At 38.4% G+C, this 8,408-nt stretch overlaps 1 pseudogene; it reads left to right on the top strand.

The window, feature by feature from the left end:
• Positions 1-5,889: 5,889 nt before the first annotated feature.
• Positions 5,890-6,918, top strand: LOC147372571 (histone-lysine N-methyltransferase SETMAR pseudogene; annotated as a pseudogene).
• Positions 6,919-8,408: the final 1,490 nt, after the last annotated feature.

Raw genomic sequence — 8,408 nt, 5'->3', positions numbered from 1 at the left:
TCTCCAAATAGAAGAAAGTAACCTTCCCACTCTTAAATCATTCCAAATGCTTTTCAGCTTCTAGATACACTACTATTTCAGGTAAACTTAATATCATGGTTCACTCCTTCATTTATTTGTTTAAACACTGACTGAATGCTCATCAAGTAACAGTTTCTATGCCAGGAACTGAAGGTACCAAGAAAAATTCCCTGCCATTGCCTACACCAAGTCCACAGTCCAAGAGGGGAGTCAATTAAAAGACAGACTGTGCACAAGAATTTCGGGAGCCTCAAGAAGGGATATTTAAGGGAAAGGTGGAAGTGTAGGGGAAAGGGAGACGGAGGTTAAAGAAGCTTTCTGAAGGAGATGACACAGAATCACAAAGAGTCATTCCTAGTTTTCTCAACAACTGTAAAACTTCATTTCATAGAGCTTGGAGGCTCTAACATCTCTAATTCTGCCAGGACAGTCTTCAGAAAGCCCCTATGTATATGGACTTTTTTTTTTTTTTAAACCATAGAACAATATAATGTAAGCAGAAAGAAAATTCTGCAGGTTTTTAAACATAGATTTAAAGTGATTTCCTGAGAGTAGTCAACATAGAGAACTTGTGATCCAAGGACCTGGAATATCTTCAAGAATCAGTACGTTCAAGGATGAGTGGGTGAATTAACAGCTTTAGAGAGACAGGATTGTTCATTCATTTATTCATTGTCTCATTCACTCAGTAAATAAATATATTCTTTGTAGACACTGGTGACTCAGAAATGAATCATTTGTTTATAGGTTGACAATAACCAGTTGTTCATCTACAGTTTTGCCTTTATGGAAGATATTTATCCCCAACTAGAATGGTCCCTTGTCACTGGTGTTAAAACCAGGCTACTGTTCTAGGTTGTCCTAACCCAACATGACTTTTCTCTTTGGTTTTTACTAAAAACAAATGTGTACTGACAAAAGGACCGTGGCATACAGACATCCACTTTCTAAATGCTTGTGAAGAAGTCCTTGAAGTAAATAAGATCTAATGGACAAGGGGCAAATTTGTAAATGCTGCTGCTTGATAAGTGTGTGTAATAAAAAATTACTGTCATTTGTGCTTGTAAAATAATAATCACTTTTTAAAACTAGTTTTCAGTAAGTTCTCTAAATCCTTAACTAAATAAGTCTCATGTAAATCAATATCCTTTCTGAAAATCTATTTTACCTTTCCGTTTTAAAAGGCCTATCCGTTCCATTGTTCAACTTAGGAAGCTGGGCTGCCAGTTTGATAAGACTCTGAGTGTGGTCTGAATGCTCTATGCTAATCTACTCTACATCAGGCTGGAAGCTTATCTTGACAGGAAAACTTGGAGCGGGCCTTGTGGAAGGATTTTGGCATCACACATTGGAGTGGAAAATATTCACAGGCTGTAACAAAGTCTGGCTTGGGCTGCTGTAGGAAAGGCAGCCACTGGCTGGGAGACAATTCGTGTAGGAAAGTCCTGGGAGCCTCTGTGAGAGGCCTACAGGATGGTGTTATCCACCGAGAGGGGGCAGGATCAGGGAATCATGTGTGTTTTCATGAGAATTGAGAGGAACGGCAGCTAACACAAGCCAAGTTAGAAAAAGAACACAACCACTGAGCACTTCCATCACAGCCTTTTGGATCCAAAACGCTTCATGTGCAAAAATAATGTGCCAGCTGAAGAAAGAATACTTCAGGGGTTTTAAAAAGATGAAGTCTAGAAAAACCCTCAGGCACAGGTGTACCTGTTTGTGTGAGGATGTCAAACCAAAACGGCATAAAGCAGCCCTCCATTTCTCTCAAAAAGGTTTTGAATCTATTCCTGACCTTTCTGGTAAAAATAAAAGTGCTTTTATTTTTTTCCAAGTGTGTCCCTGTTTGGTGAGAAATTGCGTCCCCCCACCCTTTGGTGGGAGGCTTGTTTTTGCTTTTAACATACTTGTAAGCTCCGAACTTTGTCACTGAAAAATATTTAGAAACGCTGATTTCTAGGATGAGAGACAATGGTGGTATACCTATTTTGACTAAAAGTTAAAAAAAAAAAAATGCCAGGGACTTTGTGACGACCTCTTGTGTTGCTGTCCCTGAGTATTGTGTGACTTTTCTGGAAAAAGGAACTCGTGACTATTTACTCCACTGAACCTGGAAGTCTAGGGTAAAAACAAAATATGACTAGCCGAAGTGGTAAATGAGAGTTCACACTGCCTGCCTCCTCCAGATACAGAAACTTTAATAATAAAATGACGTTCACACAGTGAGGCCTGCTGTACCCCACAGAGGTCGATTGTATGGGTTGAGCTGTGGGTTGTGCTCCATTTGGGAAGGCTGAAGTAAGGGGGATGAGCTGTGTCTATTTGCAGAGGTGTGGGCAGAGGAGCTGAAGTTGCCCTGCTCTCTCAGTTGTGGGAGGGGGATGCATGAGCCATTTCAGAAAAAGCGGAAATGCCATTCAGTTGTCAGTTCCTTAACAGCAAAGAGCATGCTCTGTCTCTGATTTCCTCATGACCAGCATGGCACCTGGCACACAGCAAGGGGTCAATGTTAGAACTGAACTGGGTTAGTGTTCTGGGCTCCAATGGGACTGTTAGATATTGAAATGAGCTCTGCACTCATGGAGAAATCAGGAAGAGGCAGAAAGCCATATATGGGGATTGACCGTGTCCAGGCAGATAAAGGAGAGAGGCTAGTGGATGGCAGTAGCCAGAGGGTGCTCCTGAGATGTTAGAGATACATCATGGGGCAGGAACACTGGTTTCTGGGGAGGGTGTTTCCAAGACAGCATAAGTGGGGGAACTACAAGTTTGAGGGTTGTCTCAAAAGATAGCACAGGGATACCTGGCAGCCTGTGCTGAAAATGTGTGTCAGTGCATTCATACTGAGCAAAGCTACCATTCAGGAGTAGCCCTGGCAACTTTTTAGCTCTGACCATAAGCCCTGAGTTTGCCTGTGTCTAATACCACTAAGGAGGGCATGGCAACCCACTCCAGTATGCTTGTCTGGAGAAATCCATGGATAGAGAGGAGCCTGGTAGGCTATAGTCCATAGGGTCGCAGAGAATCAAACAAGACTAAAGCAACTGAGCATGCACAATACCACTGAAGTCTTTTCTTTAAAATGTATTTTAAAACCATTTATTTAGATTATGTTTTAGAGCTTTTAAAAAATATATATTTATTTTTTATTAAAGGATAATTGCTTTACAGAATTTTGCTGTTTTCTGTCAAACCTCAACATGAATCAGCCATAGGTATACATATATCCCCTCCCTTTTGAAATTCCCTCCCATCTCTCTCCTTATCCCACCCCTCTAGGTTGATACAGAGTCCCTGTTTGAGTTTCCTGAGCCATATAGCAAATTCCCCTTACTATCTATTTTACATATGGTAATGTAAGTTTCCATGTTACTCTTCCATACATCTCACCCTCTGCTCAGACTATGTTTTTAGAGCAACTTTAAGTTCATAGCAAAATTGGATTGAGGGAAAGGGACAGAGATTTCCTGTGTATCCCATCCCCATCCCCAAACACAGCCTCTCCCATTATCAGCATCCACCACCAGAGGGGACATTTGTTGAAATGGATAAACCTACACTGAGATGTCATTTTCACCCAGAGTCCAGTAGTTTACATTATTGTTAACTGGTGATGTTGTAATACCACTGAAGTCTTATAAAATTGTATCAGCATAAGAATTACTTCAGGTTTTCTCTCCAATAGCCTTCTCAAACATTCCTGCCCACCATTGTTCCAAGATCAGTGACTCACACCTGCATGCTTCTTCTAAACCTAGGAGAGCTGGATAGAGAGTATCATGTGAATTGGATTCTCTAGTATATGCTTCCTGGCCAGACCTCAGTTTCTACCCCACATAGTAAGAACCCCTTTTTCAGGGACAGAATGATCAGACAAATTGTTTGGAATCCCAGCCTAAAATGGTAACTAGGAAAAGCAGACAGTCAGGGGAGTTGGGAGAGGGCGGGTCTGGATCTCTTTTATACCATGATAAAGACACATCTGTTCCATTTATTTTCCTCTTGTAGCTCTGTCATTGATTTTTGAAAAATAGTTTGTTTACTTGTTTAACTGTGAAAGTTTCAGGGGTGGTTTTCTTTTTTTGTTGCTTCGGGAAACTCTTACTCCTGACTCGCCACATCTCTCTCCTTTTAATTTTCTAAAAGTAAGTGTACCTTTAAATAGAGAAAGAGCAAGTGGAAGAGGGGAAATGCATTTCAGCCCAGTGGTGTTTAAGAGCATATGTTAGAAATAGGAAGTGATATAAACACAAAAAATAACCAAGGAAAGTTTTCTATCAATGCTGTGACAAATTATCACAAATGTAGTGGCTTAAAGTAAAACAGATTTACTTTCTTACATTTATGGAAGTCAGAAGTTCCCAAATCAAGGTGCCAACATGGCTGCATCTTTTCTGGATGGAGGTTGTAGGGGAGAATCCATTTTCTTGCATTTTCTAGCTTCTAGGCAAAACGAGGTAAAAAAGTAACTCAACTCATTCTAATCCAGTATTTATTATGTTATTATATACCAGATATTATGATAAACCATATGAAAATATAAACAGGATTAAAGAATAATCCTTAATTTCAAGGGGATTATAAATTCTAGTTAGAGAAATGGGCCCATGAGCAACTAGCAACAATAATCAACAGAATAGAAATATAATGATTAGATATATAAATCAAATACTGTGGGAACAATGAGGAAGATAAAATACATTGTGACTGGTGATGCCAGGATACTAATCCCAATACTGGTATCAGCACACGGACTTCAAATACAACTGAAATTAAAGAAGCAATATTTATACTGGGTTTTGAAAGATGAGTAGAAATTCCATAAATGGAGAATGTGGAAAAAGGGCATTGCAGGTGTAGGAAATTCCTTGAGGAAAAGCATGAGGACAGGGATGAGCAATAAATGAAATTGCTATAGATTATGTAATAGAGGAACATAAAGTGGGGAAGGAAGCAGGGCAAGCACTTTCAAAGGGGTTGATTCCAGAAGGCATGTTGAGAAGGTAACTGATGATCAATGACTTGAAGGGGGTGAGAGAATGTTTAGGGGGAAGAATGTTCTCACAGACAGCAGTGAATCCAGTAGTTTTTAATATGGCTTCCTATCAAGAAACAATGGCTTCTCAAAGAAATACAATCCAGAGCCTCTAAGGTTTTGCATTGGAAGGAATGTTTTCCAATCACTGAAGGACAGCATCTAGGCTGTCAAGTATCAGAAGGTCTTCTTTCTAGTGAGAAATCTTACAGACTACCCTTTAATGAGAAATCTTATAGACTACCAGTCATCAATGCCCATGATTCTGATACCATTAAAAGCTACTGTGTTTTCCTAAAACACAACTTAAATTTGTATCATTCTTACCCTCAAAAATATTTAGTGGCTTTCCATTTTTAAATGGGAAGCAAAAGGTCATAGTGTAGCAGAAATTAAGAGCCCTAAACACTTTGGGTAAGAGGCTTACCTTCTCCAGTCTCCAGGTGCTTGGTTATCTATTTTCTCTCTCTCATTGCTGTATACATACAGGCTGGATGCCCTTCTTGCTCCTCAACACTAACTTTGGCCTGTTTGGAAAACACTAACTTTTCCATTCTTGATTATAAACACTCATGTGTGACTTGGGGGAGGGACTGCTTTACCTCCTGCCCCAAGAGGAGCACGCGTCTTTCGGTTGGTGCAAAAGTAATTGCAGTTTTGCATTGTTGAACTTTGCCCTTTGATATTGGAATACATGCTTAAATAAATGTGTTATACATTTGTTATATATAACATTATGTTATACATCATTTTAATGCATATTTCTGACTTTATGGTTGTTGTTTTTTTTGCTAATTACTTATTTACTTGACTGTTTATATTTATTTTATACTATGGAAATGGTGTTAGACAAAAAGCAAATTTGAGTGATTTTTTTTATTTGAGTTCAAAATGGGCTGTAAAGCAGTGGAGAAAACTTGCAACACCGACAATGCATTTGGCCCAGGAGCTGCTAATGAACGTACAGTGCAGTGGTGGTACAAGAAGTTTTGTAAAGGATACAAGAGCCTTGATGATGAGCAGTGCAGTGGTTGGCCATTGGAAGTTGACAACGACCAACTGAGAGCAACCACTGAAGCAGATCCTCTTACAACTACACAAGGAGTTGCTGAAGAACGCAATATCAACCACTCTATGGTCATTCAGCATTTGAAACAAACTGAAAAGGTGAAAAACCTCAGTAAGTGGGTGCCTCGTGAGTGGACCACAAAGCAAAAAAAGCATCATTTTGAAGTTAGTCTTCTTTTATTCCATGCAACAACCATTTCTTGATTGAATTGTGACATGCAATGAAGAGTGGATTTTACATGACAACCGGAGATGACCAGCTCAGTGGTTGGACCAAGAAGAAGCTCCAAAGCACTTCCCAAAGCCAAACTTGCACCAAAAAAAAAAAAAAAAAAGGTCATGGTCACTGTTTGGTGGTCTGCTGCCCATCTAATCCACTCCAGCTTTCTGAATCACAGCAGATTACATCTGAGAAATACGCTCAGCAAATCAATGACATGCTCTGAAAACTGAAACACCTGCAGCCAGCATTGGTCACCAGAAAGAGCCTAATTCTCTAGGACAACGCCTGACCGCACATCTCACAACAAATGCTTCAAAAGTCAAACAAATTGGGCTACAAAGTTTTGCCTCAACCGCCACATTCACCTGGCCTCTTGCCAACCAACTACCACTTCTTCAAGCATCTCGACAACTTTTTGCAAGAAAAGTGCTTCTACAACCAGCAGGAGGCAGAAAATGCTTTCCAAGAGCTCGCTGAATCCTGAAGCATGGATTTTTACGCTACAGAAATAAACAAACTTATTTCTCTTTGGCAAAAATGTGTTGATTGTAATGGTTTCTGTTTTGATTAATAAGGATGTGTTTGAGCCTAGTCATAATGATTTAAAATTCATGGTCCGAAACAACAATTACTTTTGTGCTAACCTAATGACTCCATGCAGTACTCTTTGTGCAGGAACTCTGGTGAAGAATGTTTTTTCTCCAGGGGCTTGGTAAAATCCCAGGAATATTTCAGTACTCCTTGTGGATTTAAGTCTCTGGCTGCGGCTCAGTTACCTATCCTTGAATTTGGCTTTGGGAGTTAGAGAAGGCTTCACACAGAGGAGGTGGCATTTGAACTTGGCTTTGAAGGATTAGTAGGATTTTGCCAGAAGTAATGGAAGAATTCTCACTGGCAAGAAAGATAATTACTGGCAGCACTTTTTTTTCCTGCTTCATAATATTCAGGAAAATTTAGACCTCTAGTCCTATATACTTATACATCATGTGTTTATGGCTGAAAGTAAATATGATTAACTAGATAAAACCCAACTTTACAAATCCTCTTTTATGTGCAAAGTATTTCAAGGAGGAGGTTTGATTTATTTACATTTTTAATTAAATGAAAATTACAGATAAAAGATGCTATACCACTCATCTTCCTAGGAAAAGAAAATATTGCAATGTAATTAAAAGGATGCCTCAAATTATAATTAGATTGGAAATTTAATTATGACTAGAATACTTTATCCTTATGCACACTGACACCTTGTTGATACATAACCTTTAAAGTATTTTTATTATATTTACTCTAAGATCTTAATCTGTGGACTAAATAAAATCCTTAGGTTCCTAAGAAGAGCTAGAATTCAGCATAGAATCCAAACTGCAGTTTTTTACCTGGAAACAAAAAAAGTATTGTGTTTCAGAATTCCTGTTCTGATTATTACTGGATTTTTATTACAACTTAATACTGCAAAAAATTCTAAAAATCTCTAGCAGATATCAGTTAGTATAATATTAATAACAAATTTCTTAGCTAGAGAGAACATCCTTTGGTTCATACCTGATAGAGTTACTCACTTCCAAATGAAAGGACTGAAGGAATTCATATATATACACTCAGGAATCACATTTTCCAGAAAGAATACTCTTCCTATGGAATGTCAGCTGTACATATAGAAATGTATCATAGCAATTTGGTGGAATTTCTTCTGCAGATGAGCTCTGGTTAAATACATTTGCTATAATTAACTTCCTGTGGCACCATTTGACACTTCTTGCAGCTTAGGAAACAATAACTTTCACAGTAAAAATGATTTAGTTACAGCATAATGTGCTCCGATAGAAATGTTTTGAGATAAAGATCCTCAATATGCAATTATTATTAGCTTGATATGGAAAATACTGTGTGATAAAAACTGTTTGAAGAATTGCCACTTTAACTTATCTGGGGTTGAAGAATGCACTTAATAATAAATCGAAGGTCTTTATTCATGAGTCAAAGTCTGAATTTGTAGCCTTTGTGGAAATTTCCATTTGAAAATACGTGATTGTTAATTAAATCATTAAATAAATATAT

This window comes from Bos grunniens, chromosome 5 (genome assembly GCF_055505025.1).
Source record: "Bos grunniens cultivar Pamir isolate PY7600 chromosome 5, Bosgru_T2T1.0, whole genome shotgun sequence".
NCBI lineage: Eukaryota > Metazoa > Chordata > Mammalia > Artiodactyla > Bovidae > Bos > Bos grunniens.
This window is presented reverse-complemented; position numbering and strand designations above follow the sequence as displayed.